Source organism: Microtus pennsylvanicus, chromosome 20, assembly GCF_037038515.1.
Source record: "Microtus pennsylvanicus isolate mMicPen1 chromosome 20, mMicPen1.hap1, whole genome shotgun sequence".
NCBI lineage: Eukaryota > Metazoa > Chordata > Mammalia > Rodentia > Cricetidae > Microtus > Microtus pennsylvanicus.
In genome coordinates, this window is record NC_134598.1 from 28529159 (window position 1) to 28552360 (window position 23202).

The window sequence follows — 23202 nt, forward strand, 5'->3', positions numbered from 1 at the left end:
TTTGGATGTGAGTGAAAGTGTCTCCTGGGAAAACTTCGAAACGTCTCCTGTTGTCTGCAAACTTCCTCCCAACTACTGAGGCATGGCCTGGCGGCCATGCTCTCCATAAACACCAAACATGTGTTCTGGGTTTTACACTTACCTGTAAGCGCTGGATGCTAAAACCAGGCCCTCTTGCAAGCCTGGCTTAGCATAGTCAAGCATGCCACCCCTCAGAGCTAAATTACACTTTTGATAGTTTTATTAAGGTATATAACTTATACACAATGAAACGCACCAGTTTGAAGTGTGAAAATCGCAAATGTGTTGTGGAAAATTTCCATCACCCTTCCTCACACCCCCAAGTTTGGGGGGGGGCTCTTTTTCAGCCAATTAACATTCTTAACCACAACTCCTGAAACTACCAACCTGATTGTTTTCCTGATGCTTTTTTTTTCCGCGTGTGTATGTGTGTGTGTGTGTGTGTGCGCGTGCGATCTTAATATGAGATTTCATGTTAATGGAGGAATAAAGTGCAATATGAGGTATTTTGTCTCCAAGATTCCTCTGGGAGATGGGTCAGGACTCAGCTCCTTTTAGCTGTGAGCATTGCAAAGCCCCTCACCAGGCTCTTTTTAGCGATACATCCATTACTGGGCAATTACATTGTTCCTTGTTCAGTACTTTACAATATAGTGACACTGTAAATATGTATATGTCTTTGGTTGACGTATATTTTTGTTTATCTAGTAGAACAATCACTGGGTCATACGATAAGTGTATGTTTAACCGCCTAAGAACTTTATCTTCAAAATGGCTGGATTACTTCTGCATTCCCAGTAAACGAGACCTTCCAGTTTGCACCGTGGTCTCACCAACCCTTGCTCTCATCAGTCTTTTTGGTCTTAGTTGTCCTGGTGTGGGCATTACAGCATCTGTGTATTGAGCTGAATTCCCCATCATGCTAAGCATCTATCCGTTCATGTGCCTTTTGACCATGTATTTTCCTTTGGGAAGCATTTATGGGATGATTATCTGGGGACTGGAGAGTTGACTCAGTGGTTAAGAGAACTGACTGCTCTTCCAGAGGACCCGGGTTCAATTCCCAGCACCCACTTAGTAGCTAACAACCGTCTGTAACTCTAAGATCTGACACCCTCACACAGACATACAGACATGCAGGCAAAACACCAAGGCACATAAAATTAAAGAGAAAGAGAGAGAGAGAGAGAGAGAGAGAGAGAGAGAGAGAGAGAGAGAGAACGTATTTTCCTCATGTATTGTTTCCTTTTTATTAAGTTGAGGGATATGCTTATGTTATCTAAACATGAGTCCTTTGTCAATTATATACCACACAAATATTTTCTCTCAGTTGTTGGCTTTTTAATTTTCTCAGTTACGTTTTTGGCAGGCTAATGTTTTTAAACTTTATAAAGTCTTTGTTGTTGTTGTTGCTTTGTTTGGATTGGTTATGTTTTGAGACGGGATCACACTCTGCAGGGCAGGATTGACTGGGATTTATTGTGTCGAACAGGCTAGCGCCCCAGACTTCTAGTACTCTTCCTACATCTGCCTCGTAAATGCTAAAATTATATGTATGCACCATTGCATCTGGCCTTATAGGGTTTTAAAATAAGTGCTTTTTAAGTCTCGTATCTCTGGGTTCTAAGTAAGAAATTTAAGACAAACCCAACAACATAAGGATTCTCCTTACATATGCTATTCTAGAATCTTTATATTAGCTTTCATATTTAGTTCTATGATGTTTTGAATTTAATTTTTAATACGTTGTGAGGAAAAGGCCGAGGCACCTTTCTTGATATAGAGATCTAGTTACATAGTAAAGATTCTACTTTTGGTCACCATAGTTTATCAAAACTCAATTGGCCGTGTAAAAAGGAGTCTCTTTCTGAGCTCTCAACTCCGTCATGTTGATCTACACGCCTATCCTATGACTACCACATTGTCAAGTGATTACAGCTTTTACAGTAAGCCTGAAAATCAGGAAGTGCGGGTCCCCACCTTTGTTCTTTAGAAAGTCCTTTTTGCCTGGTCTGCATTTTAAAGGATGCTTTAGTGTCTGGGAGGTAAAACAGGTATAATCCTACGCCAATTTATTAACAGAAAATGCAGAGACACCACGACGCTGGGTTCTCTCTCATTGCGGTCACCAGTCATTTCCAGCAGTAATGTCCACTCGTGAGAGACCAAATGTGTTGTCCTCGCCTCTCAGTCCCAAGCACTGTCATGCTTTTGGTAGGTTTTCAACAATTACCTAGTCAACAAAAGGAGTAACTGGGTCCAAGAGATACTCTGTAGCTTATCTCTAAAGCCAAAGTCAAGAGCATACTGTATCTAGAACTTTAGTTTCTAAACCTCCCTGTCTTTTTTCAAAACACAATCTGAGAGCAACAGACAGAAGGAAGGAAAAGTAGGGGTGGGGAGGAATTGAAGGAGGAAATAGATAAACGCATTTCTGGAAAGCTCTTTGAAAGGGTCTTGTTTGGATACCGCTCAGCCGGTTACCTGTAGCTGCCAGCCTCTGGACACGCACAACACACACGTGTAGCATGCTGAGGGACACCAGTGACTCACAGGCCCCAAACTGCGGCCTCGGCAGGGGACAGTATTTCTTTTCCTTCCTGAAACAGTGCTAGGAAAATAAAGGACAGATGCCCAGGCCAGAATGGGTCCAGAGGTCAGGAGATGACAAATCCCAGCGGAACCGTCCAGGAATCACAGTGTTTCCAATTCCCAGCATCTCTACGGATTAACATTCGGCAGCTCTCTCCCTTGCAGCCGAATTTAGGAGAAAGGCCCTTAATCTTTAGAAAAACAAAGAGTCTCTAACTGTAGATATTCTTTTGAAATCTGGAGTAATGGATTTCAGAGGGAAAACAAAGGAAAGAAAAAAAAGAAAGGATAAACTGGTATGAATCTGAGAGGAAAATACCTGGAGGAAAAGATAAAGGATGTGCGCACAGAGACAGAGGTGGCTTCAGCACGTAACCTCTAATCCATGTGGCATGCAATCTTCTTAAATAGTGGTTGCAGAACATAAACGTGCATTTGGAGGGCCTGGCACCGTCAGTAAGCCCATCAGCCAAATTCTCCCTTCAAGTAATTACATGTCCCTCCTATTGAAATGAATGGGTGCCACTTATCAGGGAACTGGGGAAACGTGATCCCATGAACTTTACAAGGCGCTGTGAAAATTGATTTATACACAAAGATAAAGGAAGAGTTCTACCAGAAACAGCTACCGATGAGGAGGAGAATGAATCTGGTATTTCAGTAGCCAAGGGAACACTTGTTTAGGGTGGATTTCATGAGAGCAACAAGGCACACACTTCAGAGAAATCCAAGATGAGACCCTGCCTCAACTTGTTCCCAAGTCTGCAGGTGAGGGGCAGGGGGCAGCACCTCTGCCCTTCCTTCCCTTGGCTCTCGAGACCATTTTCTCTGGGTGAGATTAGGTTGCCTGGTAAGATCATAGCTTCAAGAACAGAGGGAGCGTGTCTGCTTCGGCTCTCGGGCTGTGGGTTTCTTGGGAAGAATGTGAATCCCGGAGGCTGGAGTCTGTGTCCAAATCATCCACTCTCTGTGTGATCCTGGGGGGCGGAGGGAGTGAACATTAGTCTTCCCGGGGCACTGGTACCCCATCTGAAAGACAGAAACAATAACTTTGTAATCCTTTCCTCCTGGCACTGTTCTGAGGTATGGTTAAACGAGACCCAGTCACTAAGCGGCCCAATATGCCTTAGACCTTCAGTAGCAAAATAAAGCAGCAGCAAATAAATAGGCTGGAATTTTAAAAAAAAAATGAATAAATAAGGCTAACAGATATGTTCTTTGGCTGCAAAGACAGCAGTCAGGGGTAGTAAACATTACTGGGCACTCACTTTGGGCCAAGAGACTACACTGAATGAACATCACTCAGCTTTTGGGAGATGTGGATATTGAAGCATCAATAACAGCTGGACCATTTGGTCTCTTCTCTGTGAGCAGGCCATTACTCATTAAAGAAGTCAGACTCTCAGGACAGTCCTTGCCTTGGTGACAAGTGAGTCACTGGAGAAACCAGCTTGGAATAAATAAGTGACCAGCTCAAACAATAGACCAAAATATCATGCAAGTTTTTAGTTGATCAAGGAAGCCAACAAGAGGTCAGGAAGACCCAGGGACTCCCAGCAGTGCAGAGCTGTTACCTCCCACGGGCTTGAGTAAGCCCGGAGAAACGGCATTTCCAGGGTGCAGTGAGTCAGGGTAGCCAAGCCACCCTTGACTTGAGTGATGAAAGAGGAGGTTCTGCCTCCTTGTTTCTACAGCAAGAATCCCCAAACTATTCTCCTCCCATTTGTTGATTTCCTGTTGCTACCGCTTAATGGCTCCACCCAACAAGAACCAGGAGGCTGATAGAGCCCAGGGGGATGCTGCCCAGAGTCACCTCTGCCTGGAACAGAGACCAGTACACATAAGGACTGAAGATGATTTGGCTGGAAAGAATGAACAGGATGATCTGAAGAGGTGCATAGAACCACTGCCCAGTGTGTCTCCGGGGTTATCTTAGGAACACCAGAAGGAAATGTTGACAATGAAGCTGAGCAATACAAACAGAGTTATTGCTATGTTAAAGCTGAAGGCAGGCTTTTGGCTTTCTGTTACCACAAATGAAGACACCACCAGCAGGGCTCATAGGTGCACAATGCCCATCATTCCCCCTTCTCAGCCTTCACTGAGAGGGGACAGCTCTTGCTGTCACATCCCACCCTTGCTAATATTTTTATTCCGTTGAATTTAAGAGTCCTAACTTTATTGATGAGCCCAAATTATTGATAACCGACTGCCCCTTCCCTCTCCCATTTTCTAGCCTAATGCCATCTGATTAAGACTGGGGGCTTCTTCTGTTTGTACAAAGAAGTACCATTCATCTGGAAGATAAAGAATTTATTATTTTTTATTTTATAATATATTTTATTTTGTTAAAAATATTTTTATTTTTGTAAAAATAAAACCTAAAAATTTCTAATTTAACTCTGTTGTTGTTTTGAAACAGGAGAGCACATCAGTAGCTCAGGCTAGCCTCAGGACTCACTGTGTAGCAGAGGATGACCTCAAACTCCTAGTTCTGCTGTCTCTACCTGCCAAACACTGAGGTTACAAAGGTGCACCACCATGCCGAGCCATCTAAACCATCCTGAAGTTGGCAATGTGGTGGCACTAAGCGCGGACACACTCCTGTGCAAGGAAACTAGATCCATTAAACGGTCGCTCTCTCCATTTCTCCCTTCCACAAACCCCCATAGCACCGTCTCACCTTCCTTCTGGATGAAGTCGGCTACTCCGGGTACCTCCGGAAAGTGGGATTACACAGAGCTTGCCTTTGTGGCTGGCTTGTTTCACTTAGCTTAGTGTTCTCAAGGATCACTCGTGTTACAACCTGCGTCAGTTTCCTTCCTTGCAAAGGTTGAATGCGGTCCATTGTGTGCACACACCCACACTGCTCAAGTGTCAACCCCGGGCTGTTATGAATAAACGCTGGTCTAAACACAGGTGCACAGATACTTGTTTAAGTCTCCATTTTCAACTCTTTAGGAGAGATACCCAGAAGTGAAAATGCTGGGCTATGTTGTAATTCCCTTCATCTCTTTTGGGAACCCATTGTAGTGTGGCTACGTTTTATACCCCCATCAACACTGTGGGTGGGTCCTAAAGGCTCCACATCCTCACCTTTACTTACTTTTGGTTTTTTTTTTTTTTTATTGTTGCTGTTGTTTTAGTTGAGAGCCATTGCACTGTGTGTGAATTGATATTTTGCTGGTTTTGATCTTTATATCCTTAATGTTTAGTGTGACTTTTGCACAATATATATATATTTTTTCCAGCCACTTGGGTTTGAGCCCTTTGCCAATTTTAAAATCGGAGTGTTTGACTTTGCCCTGGAATTATAGGGACTATTTACACAGTCTTTCATCTACCTACATTACAGTTTTTTCTCTTGGCAACTTGGGGATTAAAAAGCCCTTCTTACTTTGCTTTGCTATTGTACCCTACTGGGAGGCGCAGCAAGGAACTATAAGAAGAACATTCTTAGTACATAATGACGACCCTAAACATTTTAAGAATGATTTTTATGTTTATTATACGTATATATGTTGTGTAAATATATGCCATGTGAGAAAAGGAGCCTGGGAGGCTAGAAAGGGTGTCAGACCCCCGGAGCTGGAGTTATCTGCATTGTGAGCTGCCTGACATGGGTGCTGGGAACCAAACATGGGTCTTCTGGAAGGGTGGCAAGCAAGCGCTCTTAACCACTGAGACATCTCTACAGTGCCCCAAAGATTTAAAAAATAATTTAGGGGGGAAATTAAATTCTGATTAGAATTCTGTGGGGTTTTTTTCTTTTTTTAAACTAAAAAGTCCAGAGAGAAGCGTCCTGGCTCCAGGTGTAGACAACTCTAGCTCTGCCACTCTTTGAGACGCTGAGACTCTTCTGAGACAAGGTGATTGGCTCAGGCTCAGGTTGCGGTTCCCTTATTATGAAAACGTGGCAGCTTTTTCACCAGTGAGCAAGTGCCAGGCAAAAGACAGAGTCACGGTCCCTTGGGGTTACCAGAAAAGACCCAGACTGCTCTTCTGTATTAACATTGAGCAAAGATTGGGTATGGTGTTATATAATGGTATTCTCAGCACTTGAGAGATTCAGGTGGATCAGGAATTCAAAATCAGCCTAGGCAACACACCTCTGAAACCGTGAGATACTGTCTCAAACAAAACAATAAGTCCTTCACAGCATCATTAAACCCAAAGGCTAAGAAAATATCCCGGGCAATTTGAAGTGATTGACTTGTGGGAAAGACATTGCTTTAGTAGACAAGGATTGTCAATATTGACATTTGCCATCATTTTGATTTATTGCTTCTAGAGTTAACTTGCTTCTGCTTGCAGAAGGAATTGCTCAAGTTAATGGAGTTACTCAGGAACCGTATAGTGAGTCCCCTTACTCATAAGATGGAAGGGACCAATGGGTTAGACAGAAAAAGCTATAGAAATAAAAAAACATTTAGGTGTAGGTGACTGTTCAATTCAATATTTCAAAGCGAGTAAACCAATTTCATTAATCACCAATTTCTGTCCATTTTATAAAAATATAGAAAGGTGATAGAGCACTGAACGTGAAGATGGGCATGTCAGGTTTGTGTCCCAACTCTTCACATGCCCACTGTGTGCCTTGGACAGGGTCCTTGACCTGGGTATCTGATCCAAGAGAAGTACGTAGAGGAAACAGTGAGCTAGGCTGATGAGTTGGATGCAGTATTGCATTGGCAGGTAGTGTGTGGGGAAAGGAAGAGGGGCATGATTCTAGGAATAACTGTGAGTCTTCCTTAGCTAACATAGAAATAGAAGTCACTCGCGAATGATATTTCAAGTATTAGTAGCAAGAAATTGTTGGCGTTAGACCTCACAGTGGATCATGTCAATCACAACACGAGAAGCTGATCCAGAGAAGTGGTTCTGAATGTTTTGATTGAAGATATCTAGGCAGGACACAAGATCCCATAAGTCCACATATTTCACCCAATTCCACTTTTCTAACCTAAAAATCCACTCGTGGGCTGCAAAAGCAAACATTTGAAAATATTACCTAAATCAAATAAGAATGAAAACAAGGGACCATGACCAACTCAAGATAAAATCTGTGATGTATAGATCTGGAGTGATTTGTACGTGTATGTGTAATAATGAAGGAATACTTCCTAACTATGGTAGGATATACAATTATTTCCTGGGAAGGTATACTCACATGGTGGTTATAGTGTTAATAAGCATTGCATATGAGCAAACTATCTTGGTGAGTATCATACTTACTTTTCTGTTGCCATAAACAAAACACTATGGCCAAGGTAACTTAAAAGAAAACATTTGATTTGGGGCTCGCTCACAGTTGTAGAGGGTGAGTCTCCAACCATCATGGTGGAAAGCATGGTCAAAGGCAGATGCTGGAGAAGTGTGGCCACAGACAGGTGCTGGATGGGGCTGGAGAGATGGCTCAGTGGTTAAGAGCATTGCTTGCTCTTCCAAAGGTCCTGAGTTCAATTCCCGGAAACCACATGGTGGCTCACAACCACCTGTAATGAGGACTGGTGACATACACACAGATGGAATATTGTATACATAACAAATAGATAAATAAAATATTTAAAAAAAAAAAGCAGGTGCTGGATGGAGAAGAACCATGGCCAGCAGGCAGATGCTGGAGAAGTGTGAGGCAGAGAGAGAGGCAGAAGCTAGAAAATGATGTCTTTTAAAAACAATGGACAGCTCCTAAGGAACAGTACCAAAGATTGTATTCTGGCATGCACACACACACACACCCTGAAATGAGCAGTCATAAACAGATCTTGAAGGAGCATACAGTATAGTCAGTAAGTCCTGTGAGAGATCAGATGTCTGAGATCAAAGCCCTGTGGGTGACGGACTTCCCGACAAAGAGCACAGTGTGTGGTGTCGACAGTAAATGCAGTCCTTCAACGCTGTGGTCTTAAGATTTCCTTGATTGTAACTAAAGCCCAGTGACCTTTATTAGAGTTGCCCATGAACGCACACACAGCCATAAAGTTCCAAGCCCACGTTCCCAGCTTATCTGGCTGCCGTGTGGATAAGCACGGACAATAACTCTACAATCTGTTCTGGCTTCAAGAGTATGTGCAGCCATGGGACAAAGTTCACTAAAGTATCTGTAGAACACCACACTGTGCGAGTCAATCCAACCCTTTAAATCTTTCACACCGGCTACAGAAATAGCTGCCCGAAAAAGAAAATCAGATGCGGCGAGGAGCTCGCATGAACACCCTTGTGTGGGCAGGAGCTGGGTGTTATTTGCTTAGATACGGTGAAACCTACAGTTAAAATATAGACAGACCTCTCTCTAGAATGTCAACCTTTTGAGCCACGGACAGCACCAGAGTTAGTGAGAATGTTCTGGTCACGTAGCTGTGGCACGAAAGGGCACCAGGAGTTGCCATGTTTTCGGATGACATCTTGGTCAGGGTGTCAGCTTTGTTTTGGTGGGTTGCTGGGTTTTTTCTTTACCTCCTATGCAGGCTGTAAACAGATTGTGATATATGCGGTGACACAGAAGCCGAAGAATAGCAGCAAATCTCCTTTCAGGATAACACGCGAGTTCTCTCTTTACCTGCAGAGTACATTTCTCCTTGACACCTATGACATCATCTGTTTTCAGAAAACCTGCAGAGCTGGAGGCACCAAAGAAAGAGGGTGGAAACAGGCGAGTGGAAAATTTAACCATGTTTTTGTTGTTGTTGTATTCTGGGATGTTCTAGCATGCTGGGGGTCTTCTGAACATGGAAGAAGAAACTCTTCTCTGAACTAGTGAATTTCTACATGGATACTATTTGTAGAAACCATCCAGTTTCAAGCTTACATCACTACATGCTTTTCAGGTAACTCTCAGTCACCAAACCAGTATTGTCTAGGCCCTACATCACCCCAGGGCTAAGTGTGGGGCAGGCAGGCTCTGCCTCTGCATCTCAAAGCTCTCCAGATATTTCTAGCCAGTCAATGCTGAACTGTTCAACTCTGCCCTGCTTGCCCCTCTGTAAAAAAAACAGGGTCTAATTTATGATTTGTCTTCATTCTTTTCTGGCTCCTGACCAAATCCGGTGGATCCCTGTGTAACCCACAATGATGGGCACTCCTCCTCTTCTCAGAAAATGTAAGTAGTACATTCTTCTTCCAATAACATTAGCTTCTCCATGTCGTCGCCCAGTCGCTTCCATAAATAAAATCCCACGGGCATAAACGAGACAACTAACCTTCAGTCGTTGTGGGAAAGATGGTCATTGGGTTTCAAATCTGGTTCAGAGGCAACACATCTTACCAAAACATCCTAAGTGACCCACATGCAACTGAGGATAAGAACCCAGACATTCCATAGATGAGCCTTCCCATTGCCAGGTGGCATAATGGTACATGGGGAGGCACACACTTGGGTTGACATCCTATAGGGACACCAAAGTCTAGCAGTGTGTGACCTCATGCCGATGGACAGAGTGCAGATCTATAAAGGAAGGGAGCAAGCAAGCCCTTTCCTTCCAGGGCTCTGCCGATCGCGGGCGCAGCACACTGATGACAATTGCTGTGGAGCTGATGCCCTGACTGCCCCAGCTCTGTGCCCGGCGTTGCGAAATCATCCTTTGTCAGCCTCTCACGACAAAGCTAGGAAGTGGGTGTCCTTGCCGTCCCACTTCAGAGGAGAGAATTTAGAGGCGAAACACAATGGACCAAGGTCACACCAGCATCCTCAGACTTGACAAAGTCCAAACCCACACTCCACTACTTGCCCTACGCCATCTGTCAAAGCTGAATTAGGCAATTTCTCTCCCATGACCCAGAATTCAAGTACAGTTCCCTTTGCAAATAATATGTCCTTCTGAAGACCTTGACTTCTGATTGGCTGGCAGATGGGGCGATGTTCCTTCCAAACCAAACATATTTTGGTAGGTTCTTAGAAGGTTCTAATCCAGAAAATATTGGGAAATAGGCAACCCTCTTAGAGTCCAGAGATTGCTTTTCCTAGAATTCAGTATCCTCAGGACCTAATGACCCCGGTGACTCTATCTCTAATATTCCCATGTCACGCTGTCTTCAAGATTCTCTGTGGTCAGTGTTTAGGGTCAAATCATTTCTCTGTGTTTTCTAAACTCACCAGAATTTTCATTCTGTCTTGCTTGGGAATCCATCAAGAGCTTCATTCATTCCAATGGACCCGTTTCTGATCCCGGCTGTACAGCTACCTGTATAAGCTATGGCCTTGAGCCCTGATTTCCTCGTCTGGAAGAAGACTATTGTAACCCTGACTTTCTCAGCTCTGTGTGCGTATAGGCGCACTTCTATGTGGGTTTAGAAACATCTTCCTTCGTGTTGATGCTGGAAGACAGCCCTCAGTTTCATCCCCAAGAATGTCATCCACTCCCTTGGAGGCACTCTGCCATTTATTGGGAGCTTATTCGGCTAGAATGGATGACCAGGGGGACATGAGGGCTCCTCCTGGTTCCTCTTCCCAGCACTAGAATTATAAAGGTATGTCACCACACTCGAACTTTTTATGTGGATTCTGGGTCAAACTCAGCTCCTCATACTTGTAAGGCAAGAGATTTATAAATTGTCCTCCCCAGCCCTCAGCTTTAAAAAAAACAGATAAAAATAAGTCCTAAGACCAATTTTGAATATGATTAATGTGCTATGATGATGGTTTAGCCATGAGAAATGGCTCTCTGTTTCCATATATGCAGTTTGGAAAAGAAGTATCACCACCTTGTGGAGCTAAGAACAGACAGGTACGTTATGAACCTGCTTCCAAAGATGGCTTGATAAACCAGTCATAAAGTTAACACTGGCCCAGTGCAGCTGAGAATTCAAGAGATGTATAGGAAGTCTGTTGAAACTAGATGGTGGTGGAATCAATGAAATTTAAACAAATCTAGTAAAGGATGCTAAAAAAAAAAAATCAACCATCAGTATTGTTCTCAAGTTCATCCTTTGACTTTTGGGCCAGATGTCCTTGGCTCTGTCATTCAGCTCCGGGTGTCAGTTTCATCCCCTAGAAGAAGAGAGTGTTGGACAGGATGATCTCAGAGACCTCTTCCTGGTGAACCACTCTACAAGTCAATGACACCATTGTCCCTCCCCCCTTGTTCTCCAGAGATACTGTTGCCACAATAGTTAGTGCTGCCCCCGAGTAACATCACTAACATCACGTAGCAAAGTCCGGTCACGCACAGGAATTCTAAGCAGTGTGAGCGTGACTCCCAATCCCTCTTTGTTCATACTGTCCTTGAATAACCTTGGGCAGGGCCCCTCGCTTCAACTAATTCCCTTTGAAGCTCCGTGGCTCTACTAATTTCTAACTGCCCTCCAAATGCCCTTACAGTGCCTCCCACAGAAAATCATCAAATTAGGCTCTGTCTTTGAATAATTCTCAGTTATAGTGGTTTCATTTCTAATTTGGAAGTTCTCTCTCTCTTTCTCAAATTATAAACCACTCTTTAAAGGAAGGCCAAATTTAAGTGACGGTTTAAACAGCTATCGTTTCTACAGCAAAGTCAAGGACTATAAAGAAGGCCGATACCACACTTTCCTTAGGTTGCAACAAAAAGTAGAAACTGCATATTTCACCAAAATAGTTTTGAGTAAATGTCTTTCCTAATCATATTGACACTGTAGTTCCTGCCCTGAATTTAACAAAAAAGAAATTTAATATTTTTATTAGATACCAATAATGTGAAAATAGTGTAAATAGTTTGCTTTGACGTTACGATAAGGGATTTACATAGTATGCCTATTAATACTCATGAAATGGCTCAAACAGCAGACGGTCCCAGTTTCATGTAACTATTGGCCAATGAGAGGAACAGACCTCATCAACTTAGACCATGAAACCCAAACACGGACAAGTTCAGCAGAACCGCCACATACGGGCTACCCAGGCATTCTTCAAAGCATTGTCAGAGCAGAAATTTCATTCATTCCTTGGCCAATGAGTAGCTTTTTTTCTGACCTGAGTGGCTGAGATCTTTGTAGTTGCTTGATTGTCTTCCTTTGGGCTCTATGTTTAAACATCCAGTTCCCAGTCGGTGGCCCAGTTTGACAAAGATGTGGAACTTTAGGGAGAGGGAGCCTTGCGAGAGGGAGTATGCCACCGGGAGAGGGTTCAGAGTTTAAATTCTCTTGTCGCTTTTTCACCCTCTGTGCTTCCCGTCTCTTCATTACAAAAGTAAATCCTCACAGAAGGAGGATGAAGATCACATATTTAAACGAAGAGACTGGGATCAAGAGAAACTTGCCAGGTTTCCTAAGCAACCCCTGGAGAGTATCAGAAGATGCATGGCTGAAGACAGTCAACTGTTTGGAGTCGGGGTGGACTCTATCACAAGCCTGCAAAGATCGACAGGCATTGTTGGGTGGTGGATGCTCAGAAGCAGCGCCACGGCCAGAAACTGGGCTGTGTCGCCAGGGAGAACAGGCTAATAATGAACCCTGTGCCCTCAGCGGAGGCTCCCAGCCTCACAGAGCATTCTGGATTGATTCAGTCAGCGCGTGGTGGACCCCACGGCTGTCATCCGTGGTGCAGCAGGGTATGCTGTATGAAGCCTGTGCTAACGTCTCTCAGACACGGCGGGATCCCTCTTCAGCCACACCCTCTGCAAACAGCCTTGAGTTCCTTTCTCACGTGCTCTTTCTACTGAAGTTAAGACTCCGTGGGATACATCCGACTCTTAGTGCCTTCATATCCATAAGCCATGTTCATCACAGGACCTCAGTACATACTTGGCAGATCAAAAAGAATGATCTAGCCTGGTGAATAAGCACATTCAGACGCTAACACCGCCCAAGAGTGAAGTCGCCTCTTGGACATTTGTCCCGTTTTGACCACTGTTTTACAACGCACTTTTCGAAATCACATCTATCACGGAGTACTCACGTGGACCTTTGCACTTCGACTTCACGGCAAAACTATTTCTCAATACCCACGCGCTTCCCTTATTTTTCACCCTGTTGTTCCTAACAAATTAGGTAGATGGTACGTGGGCATAGCACCCCATCCCGTAACCTGAACAACCCCTATCCCATGATACGAATAGAAGCTTCATTTCTGTCATGGGAAGAAGAGGAGCCCCAGGTTTGGCTTCTAAGTCGAAGGCAAAGTGGTAGATGGAAGGGAAGGCAGGAAGATTGTTGAGAAATTTGTCTCCGGTAGCCTACGCACTGATTGGCAAATCATTAACACAGGAGATAAAGAGTTCCTTTTTTCTGTTGTTTTTAACTTTTTTCTTAATTTTTTTTAAACATTTATTTATTTTCCCATTGTGAGCATGGGAATGAATGCTCAATGACAATCATGCCTTTGGAGGTCAGAGGTCAATTTACAACCGGTTCTTTCCTTTCACCATGCATGTCTTGATGCCACAACTCAGAACCTCAGGCTCGGTTGCAAGTGTCTAAACCAGCAGCTCTCGACGTGTGGGTCATGACCCCTTTGAGGGTCGCATATCAGATATTTACATTACGATTCCTAACAGTAGCAAAATTGCGGTTCTGAAGTAACAACAGGATAAATCTGCGGTTGGGGGTCAGCATAACATGAGGAACTGTGTCAAAGGGTCGCAGCACTGGGACGGTTTAAGAAGCAGTGGTAATTCCCTGAGCTAACTTGCCTGCCCCTCTGTCTGTTTTAAAACTCTGTCCATCTCCTGTTGCTTCGGGACTGAACCCTCCCCACCCCCATCCTCTCCAATCTTAATGCCTTTCAACACTTTGCTTCTGCTAGACATAAACACTGCCTGCACTGCTCCCCACTCCCAACCCCAGCACAGCATCACGCCTCAGTCCTCCTCACACCGTGGAATGAAATCCCTCTGACTCGCCACGCTTGCCGTGCGGCCAAAGACATAAAGTCTAACTTCTCTTCATTACAAAAGTAAAACCCGGAAAGCCGACTCCAGCTCTTTTTCCAGACACGAGCAAAAGTATTATTTAACAAAGACACCTCCTCACACCTTCTCCTGCCGGGTGTCAGGCTGGGAACAGGACAAGTGATATTCTGTAGGAATAGGGACAGTCATCCAAAGAGAGGCCAGCAGTTATCCCTGAGCAAATTACAAAACAAAAAAATTCCCATGGGCTATGTTAGAAATATAACAGGAATGCTATATTAGCAAAAATAGGTAATTTTGGTTTAAAGTTGATTTATTCAAATAGCTATTAAAGAGTTTTCAAAATATGTGTGACATTGCAATTTCACTTCCAACACTTTATTCCTAAGTAAAAAACCAGGAAAAAAAATACACCAATACACACCTGCTTGAAACTTTGATATAGATTTAAATTTTTTGCAACACAGACTATCAAACATACACATATGTAAGAAGACTATAATCAGCCACCGGGTACCCACATCTAGCCTTGCTGATCAAAGTTTTCTCCAGTTCCTTCTTCATTCCATTTCCGTTATTCTTTTCACCCTTTGTTCCCACTAGAACAGGTTAAAATCAATGCCGTCTTGTTCAACTCATAAGTGTTTCCATTTAAACCTTTGGGCGGGGTTGGGGGGGAAGGATTTTTTTTTCTATTCAGATTTACGATGAAATCCAGTAATGATTTTTTTAAAAAAAAATATGACATTAATGCCACTGGCTTATGCATCCAACTGAGCAACGATTCCTCTGTGTAGGGGCATGGTGGTGGGGGCGTGCATCTTGTGTGTGGAAGCAGGCGGTAAATCCAGGGCACCCTGCTTTATTTCTCTCTACCTGTTGCTCTGAGACAGACTCTGCTCTTGAACCTGGGGACTGCCACTGGCCAGCAAACCCCAGCCATCCTCCTGTCTCTGTCCCCCACAGTGCTACGGTGGGCGCTGAGGATCATGCTTCTGCAACCAGAGCTCCTATTAATGGAGCCATCTCCCCAGGACAGCAATGATTCCTTAATATCGTCTAAGTACTATTCACATGTAATTTCAGAGTGCTAAAAAAACGTCTTCTTATAATTTGTCCAAATATGGATCCAAAAGTTCTACAGGGCAGACTCGTTAATATTTTTTCAGTGAGTATTTACCTTGTCTCTATAATATGTAACCATTTCTTTCCTTTGTGTTATTCCATTTATTATTGAAGGAATCGAGACATGAAATGCCATAGATATTACTCATAATTTGGTCAGTTATGCTTATGTCATTCAATGTCCCTTCACTAGTAGTGAGAGCTAATGTCTCAGTTGAGTTCAGAGTCTTGTTTCATTCTGATTACTAACGTTGGGGGCCAGGGTACCACACAGGGCTCTGTGAATTTCCTGTCACAGCACATCAGAAGATAGAGTAGACCTGTTCACTCCACTGTTAGTGAGGTTTTCAGAATGAAGTCAGATTTTTTTTTTCAACCCAGCTGTCTTAGTTTGCTTTCTATTGTCGTGGTAAACACCGTGACTGAATTTGTAGAGGACTCCTCTTTGCTTTACTGGTTGTCCCTTGGTGATGGACTATTACCTGAAAGTATAAGATGAAATGAACATTGTCCAAAGTGGGTGCTGCCTTGTCCTAGCTTAATCCCCGATTTGTCTCCTGTGCAATCGTCTCAAAAATATTCAGGCATGGCCTACCTTTTCTTTGCAGGGGACTGAGGGACTCTCCCTGACCTTGAACTCACCAAGTCCGTGAGGATGCCTGGCCCCGTAAGACTCACGGATCTCCCTGTCTCCTCCCCCTACCCAACTTTAAAAATCAAAATACTTGCTGCGTGTGCCACAACACAAACATGCAGGCCAGAGGACAACCCGGGGAAGTCAGTGCTCAGTCCCCAATGTGGGATCTGGAGTTTGAACACTGGCCTTCAGTCTTGGTGTAGTGCGCTGACTCAGTGAGCCCTCTCGCCAGCCCCCAGGCTTGTTTGTTTATTTTTCAATGTAGGGTCTAAGGATCGAATTCAGATCCTTGTGTTTGCAAGGGCAAGTGCTTTGCCAACTGAGCTTTCTCTCCAACCTCAGTTAGGTAGCTTCTAAGGCGACGTTTGTGTTTTCAAAGTAACATATTGGAAATAAGCTGGTTTCAACCACCTGTCATTCAAACTGTGACTCTGGATGCAAAGTGAATAAAATAAGAAAAAGGCTCTCGAAGTTTCCAGAAACTCTAGTGGACACGTTAGATGGTGTAAGTTCTCAATCTTAGTTATGTATTTCATCAATTGAACAGGCTCAGTTTTCAAGTGTGTTTATAAATGTAATAGACATTCTGATGCTCCACAGGGCAAATTTATAATCAAAACAAGCAACAGCATCTGTAGCGTTTAAAGAGCTCTCGCGGTCTTCATCAAATAAACCTTAAACCGCTCGGAAAAGAATTCCCTTAACTCTTCTGGTTCTGCTTACAAAGTTAATCAAAATCTTAGTAACCCTTCAACTCAACGCACCAAGGTTGGACTAAGTTATGTAGTTTACAGGGACGTGGAGACAGCCTTCTGGAGTCAGAACCAGCCCCACCCTCTTGAAATAGCACACACTGGCCCTTTTCAGAACAGCTTAATTTGGGTAGATGGAATTCAGCAGCCATCCGCCTAGACTGAATTCAAGCCTTTACTGCCCGACTGATTTCTGCATTCTTTTCATATTCTTTCCGTCCAGCTCCATCCACAAAAGGGCCCATCTGTCGAAAAACCATCAGCCTTTCTTTGGAACCGAATAGAAGTTATTCCTCAGGGTTGGCAATGGTGCAGCCCAAAGATCCCTTTGGAAAGCGCACAGCCACCTTGGATGGAAATCACATTACCTAACTCTCATACTGCCGCCACTGCGGCTGCCGTAAACACAAACACACACTGCTTTGGCTTCCTCAACGGGAGGTAACAGCCTATTATGAGATGAAGTAGACGCCTTTTAAGAGCTTTTTCTTTTCTTTTCTTTCTTGATAATTTGCTTCGAATGCTCTGCAGAAGGGACACGGGGCTTTTTGTGAGCCAGTTTGAAAGGCTTGTCTCCAAGGCAATTACGAACTCAAGACATTGCTAGGAGAAATTCTATTATATAAAGATGGTCAGAGCTGGAAGAGATTTGCTGATTGTTTTTTTTGGGCCAGTCTTGCTCTGCAAAGGGCAGGAGTGGAGGAACAGGGAATGCTGCGCTTCTTCCTCCACGCTCCAGTTACCAAGCAAGTCAGACTTCAATTAAAATGCCCAGAGTGGCACTCACTCTTCCTCCACTGGTGCCCCCAGCCACACTGCAGGTATCACTGTGATTCTCAAACCCACGTGACCTCCGTGTTAGGTTCTTACTAGATAAGACAGTTTCTTCCACTGAGTTCAGGGCAAGCAATAAAGTATTCATTCGCTGCTCTGAACTCTAACCCAGACTGGCATTTACTTAAACATTTTGTAGACAGGAGCTACATTTAGAGGACCCAAGAGTCCAAAGGAAATCCAGAGTCTCAGTGCACGCACATGTGTGTGTGTGTGTGTGTGTGTATGTGTGTGTGTGTGTTTTGGAAGGAAAGGGTCACGGTTGGGTGGAAGAGATGGTAGGGATCCAGGGTCAAGAGAAGGATGGGGAATGAGGAGAGTTGGGCATGTTGGTAGGGAGAGTGGATGAGGACAAATGTACGCAACAGAGGCCAAGTGATGGGCAGACAAGGCCTCTCTGAGGACTGGCAAGGACACAGAAGATAGGGCAAGGCCCCGATTCACAAAAAAGACATGGGCGTTCACTCTCCGAATGGGGAATAGAGGGGATGCTTGCCATTATTACAGTGAAGAACACGGTGAGAGGGCAATTCTGATAACTGTGAAGACAGCCGTTGAGGAGGAGGATGGAGAGTTGGTAAACAAGAAGGATGGGGAATCTGGACACCAGCAGCCAATGGAGCCTTGGAGATGAGGGAATGAATGATTTGGAAGAACTTTAGGCTTGGAGATTTCAGAATGGCGTGATCCTGAGTTAGTGGCACAGCTGGGCAGAGCTGTTGTGATTGCCAGCAGGGCAGGATAGAGGCTATGGAAGACCAGAGCCAGCGGGTTAGCAGGTTACCCTCTGGCACGCTGAGGCATCCAGCTGACGTCTGGCCAAACCTGGGGGAGAGAGAGGTCACAAGTGTGCTGCCAAAACCCTACGTGAGTTCTGGAGATGGGCGGCTGATGACATGTGATAAGTTTGACAGAGGCGAAGGTGTGAGGGAAATTTATGAGAGGAGGGAAGAATATGGCCTAGAGACAAGTTTAAAGGGTAAGGGTGACGCCAGCTCCCAACACCCCAGCCTCAAAGGTCAGCCGAATGCGTCTCATCAACTACAGGCGCTTGCAGCTGACCTCGAGAGCTTGCGTTCAATCCCTGGAACCCACGATGAGGGAGCGGATTCCAGAGTGTTGTCCTCTGGTCCGCACATCTATGCCGTGGTACAGGCATGCCCGCCCCTCCCACCCACCTATAGGCAACTGTTTTAAAAGTTTTTGCTTTCTGTTGTTGTTTTATGTTCCTTGCCAGGTGGTGGTGGCACACCTTTAATTCTAACACACGGGAGGCAGAGGCAGGGGGATCTCTGTGAGTTCACGGAGTTTGAAACCAGCCAGGTCTGCAGAGTGAGTTCCGGAACAGCCCACAGTGATATGGGATGTCCTTCTGTGTTTGTGCTGCTTTTATTGGCTAATGAATAAAGCTGTTTCAGCCAATGGCTTAGCAGAGTAAAGCCAGGTGGGAAATCTGACCGGAGATGTAGAGAGAGAGTAGGCGGAGTCAAAGAGATGCCACATAGCCACCGAAAGAGAAAGATGCCAGAACATTACCTGTAAGCCACAGCCTGGTGACGATACATAGATTAACAGGAATGTGTTAGTTTAAGATGTAATAGCCAGCTAGGAATATGCCTGAGCCATTGGCCAATCAGTGCTGTAGTTAATATAGTTTCTGTGTGATTATTCAGGTCTAGGTGGCCAGGAAACGAAAGCTTAGTCTCCATCTCCAACACAGGAAAACCCAATCCCAGTGGGAGAGCTGAGTCCTCTCTACCTAAGAACAAACAAGAAGCAGGAATCTCGGGAGACGAAGGCCCGGCTGTTGGTAGAAATAGTAAAGATACTAGAATGGGGTTCTGAAGGGCACCCTTGAAAGTTGTAGAAGGTGGGGAAGCAGAAGAAGCAGAGAGAACACCTCCTGAGACCATCCAAAGAGGTCTTCGGTGCTGGTACTCAATCAGAAGAGGGCTGCTGTGTTAACACCTGAAGGGCATCTAGAGAAATGATTGGCACACAGCCAGCTCTGAAGAAGCATCAACTTAAGAGGGAACAGCATTACCATGCCATCTTTCCCCAAACGCACACATGTCCAGCCCCATGTAACCCTAAAGAACACAGTATCATCTTTTCACACAGAGCTAAAGTGCCACATTTTACCTGTGTGACAGGTAAAATTCTGTCAGAGCCTTTTGTAGATTTCTTACTGGTTTTAAGGTAGAGGCAGTTCAAGACCAGCCTCAGCTACACAGTGAGTTCAAAACCCCATTAGGTTACAGGAGAACTTGTCTAAAAAAAAAAAAAACCAAAACAACAACAACAACAACAAAAATCAGGGACTGGAGAGCTGACTCCGGAGTTAAGAGCAGGTCTTAACTCTCAGAGGACTCAGATTAATTTCTCACCACCCACTTGGTGGCTTATAAACATCTAAACTCCAGTTTCAAGAAATTTGACACTCTCTTCTGATTTCCCTGGCACCACACACACACACACGCCACACCTACATACACGCAGCCAAAAGAATCATCCACATAAAATAAATATCTAAAACAGACAGAACCACCTCAAACAAGCAAAGCAAAGCAAACAAACAAAAACTTCAGTATGAAGGATCATTTAAAAATCAAAAGTAAGATTACCACATGTTTGGGCAACCTCTTTTCTAGATGCGTGTGTACATCTATGTACATGAAAGTCAAAAGCAGGACTTTGAACAGGTATTTGCATGCGCATGTTTGTTAAAGAACTATTGACCAAAGCCGAGACTCGGAAACAGCGCCACCTATGGACGAACAGATATACAAAAGGAGACAGGCAAATTGTAGGGAGTTTCTCCACCTTAGAAAGAAAGACTGCCCTGTCACATTCGACAGGACAGGTGGACTCCACGAAATTAGCTGGTCACAGGAGATAAGGGCTGAAGGATGTTTTTCTATACATTATCTGTTGTCAAGTTCACAGAAAGAATTACGTGGCTACCAGAGGCTTCAGGAAGGGGACGCTGTTTAAGGGGTAGTGTTTCAGATTCATAGTATAAAAACTGTTCTGGAAATCTGCTTCTCAATAGAGGGGTTACACGATGCCACTGGACTGCCCGCTCAAGAGAGGCCATGTGTTCCTGTAAGCTCGGCACCGAGGAGGCTGAGCACAAGGGGATTGTGAATTCCAAGGAGGTTCTGGGCTACACACCCCATCTCAATGCACAAAGCGACAACAGAAATATCGTGAAGGTGATAGATTTTTATGATATATTGATTATATATATATGTGTACATACATATATACACATATATCACAATTTAAAAAAATAAGATTAAAATGGTCCTTTGGTTTCTCCTTTTCTCCCATCTTCCCGAACCTGATAGATGAAAAAGCCAAGGGAAGAGAATCGTTCATTCCAGGCTGCCAGTTCATGGACATAGCATCAAGACCAGAACTCTGCCAGGCCTCACCCTCACTGTGGGTCTTGGTCCATTTCTCTCCCCTCTTCCTCATGCGTGTGTGTGTGTATGTGTGTGTGTCCCTCTTCATCTGTCTGTGTCTGTGTGTCTGTTTCTCTATCTGCTCTCGCTCTCTCTGTGTCCCTCTCTGTCTTCTCTGTCTGTTTCTCTGTGTCCCTCTCTGTCTCTATGTCTTTCTGTGTGCCTGTCTCTCTCTGCTCTCTTTCTCTCTGTATCCTTTCTGTTGCCTGTCTTTGTGTCTCTCTGCGAGTCTGTCTATCCGTCTCTTTCTTCTACTCCCCCCCTCGTGGGTGTGCGCGCATGCACACACAGTACTGAGGTAGAAAAAAAGAGGAGACAGTTGATTTATGGACAGTGACATTCCAATGAACCTGAACGGGATCGAGATTCTCCTCGGCTCATAAATGTTCCTGCGTCTGTGCCCTTTTCTCCTGATCTCAAACGGCTTTATTCAGATCAGCAGGATCCCACAAGGCCACCCTGGAAAATCCACTACTCACGGCTCCCGGAGTCTGAGGCAGGCCAGAGAGCGGGTGAGAGAAGCTTTTCTGTTCCCCAGCTGTTTCCCCTTGTGATTTAGAAGTCCAGACAGTCCCAGCAGAAAAACAAGAAAGAAAACACAGGGGGAGCACTTCAAAATGAACTTGGTGTGGGGTCCCTCGCGGGGAAGCAGCTAGTCCGAACTTGCTGCCTTAGGCTCCCTCTGCAAGTGGAAAGGAAATCTCTCTTCCCCTTTATGAGCATCCCTTTAGCTCCTTATTCCATAAAAGAGACAGCAAAAAAAAAAAAAAAAAAAAAAAAAAAAAGGCTGGCCTCAGCTCAAGACATGCAGAGTTGAAAACCAGTCCTTGGTCCTTTACAGGGGTGATGTCCATGGGTCGCCTTCTATTTTCCGTCAGAAATTTCACTTCCGCGGAGGAAAGAAATGATGTGTTTAATGATTCCTTATACAACCTCCGCAGGGTCCGTGCTGGGGCAGTTGATATAAATGGCTTGGTCTTCCCAGAAATCCAGCCAGGTTCAAAGTGTCATCACTCAGACCACCACCTCCCAACCCTACTGACCCTGCTCCTCCCATCTTGATGTGAGACGTCGAAAGCGCCTCACATCCCCCCACCCCCAGCTTGGAAAGTGTTAGGAAAATCTCCCTGCACAAATATGTCCCGTGATGAAGAACTAAATAAAACATTTGGCAAGGACATTTCTAAAGATCTTTCCACTGAGATTTTTTTTCTTCCCCTCAGCAAGCCTTCAGAGGTTGAACCAGGATGCCTATAAAAAGCCTTCTGCGTTCCCCTGCACACTCTTCATGAATCCTAGGGAAGGATGGAAGAAGACAGGGGTCAGAGATCAGGAGCCATGGCTGATACTGAAGATGCCAGGCTAGCTGGAGGCACTGGCGACTGACTGCAGTTCCCGTGCCTGTCTCCTGCCTCTCTGGCTGCCTACACCCCTTAAGAGGATTGGTCATGTCCCTGGCTTGCTTTGCCTGTGTGTCTGCTAGTTACCGCATGGAGGAAGGGCTATTTCCATGCTCAGTTTTCCAGACGGTGGTAGTTTGAATGTAAGTGGCCCCCATAAGCTCATAGGGAGTGGCGCTATTAGGAGGTATGGCTTTGTTGGAGTGGGTATGGCCTTGTGGGAGGAAGTGTGTCACTGTGGTGGTGGGCTTTGAGGTTTCCTATGCTCATGATACCACCCAGTCTTAGTCAACTTCCAGTTGCCTGCAAGATGTAGGACTCTCAGTCCCTCCTGCAGCGCCGTGTCTGCCTTCGTGCCACCGAGCTCCCCACCATGGTGACAACAAGCTGAACCTCTGAAACTGTTAAGTGAGCCACCCCAATTAAATATCTTCCTTATAAGAGTTGGCATGGTCATGGTGTCTCTTCACAGCAATAAAAATCCTAACTAAGACACAGATACACACAAGCACAGACCTGTCAATCAGCTAGCATGGCAGAAAAGACCGCATG

The 23202-nt window shown here is 44.7% G+C and overlaps 1 long non-coding RNA gene across 1 annotated transcript; it reads right to left on the reverse strand.

Annotated features, from left to right (window-relative positions):
- Positions 1-279: 279 nt before the first annotated feature.
- On the reverse strand, positions 280-22294 carry LOC142838923 (uncharacterized). Its single transcript, XR_012908655.1, has 3 exons — positions 21730-22294; positions 1156-3590; positions 280-1119 (listed from the first exon to the last, which is right to left on the reverse strand). It is a non-coding gene; the product is annotated as an uncharacterized LOC142838923 (long non-coding RNA).
- Between the last annotated feature and the right edge of the window lie 908 nt (positions 22295-23202).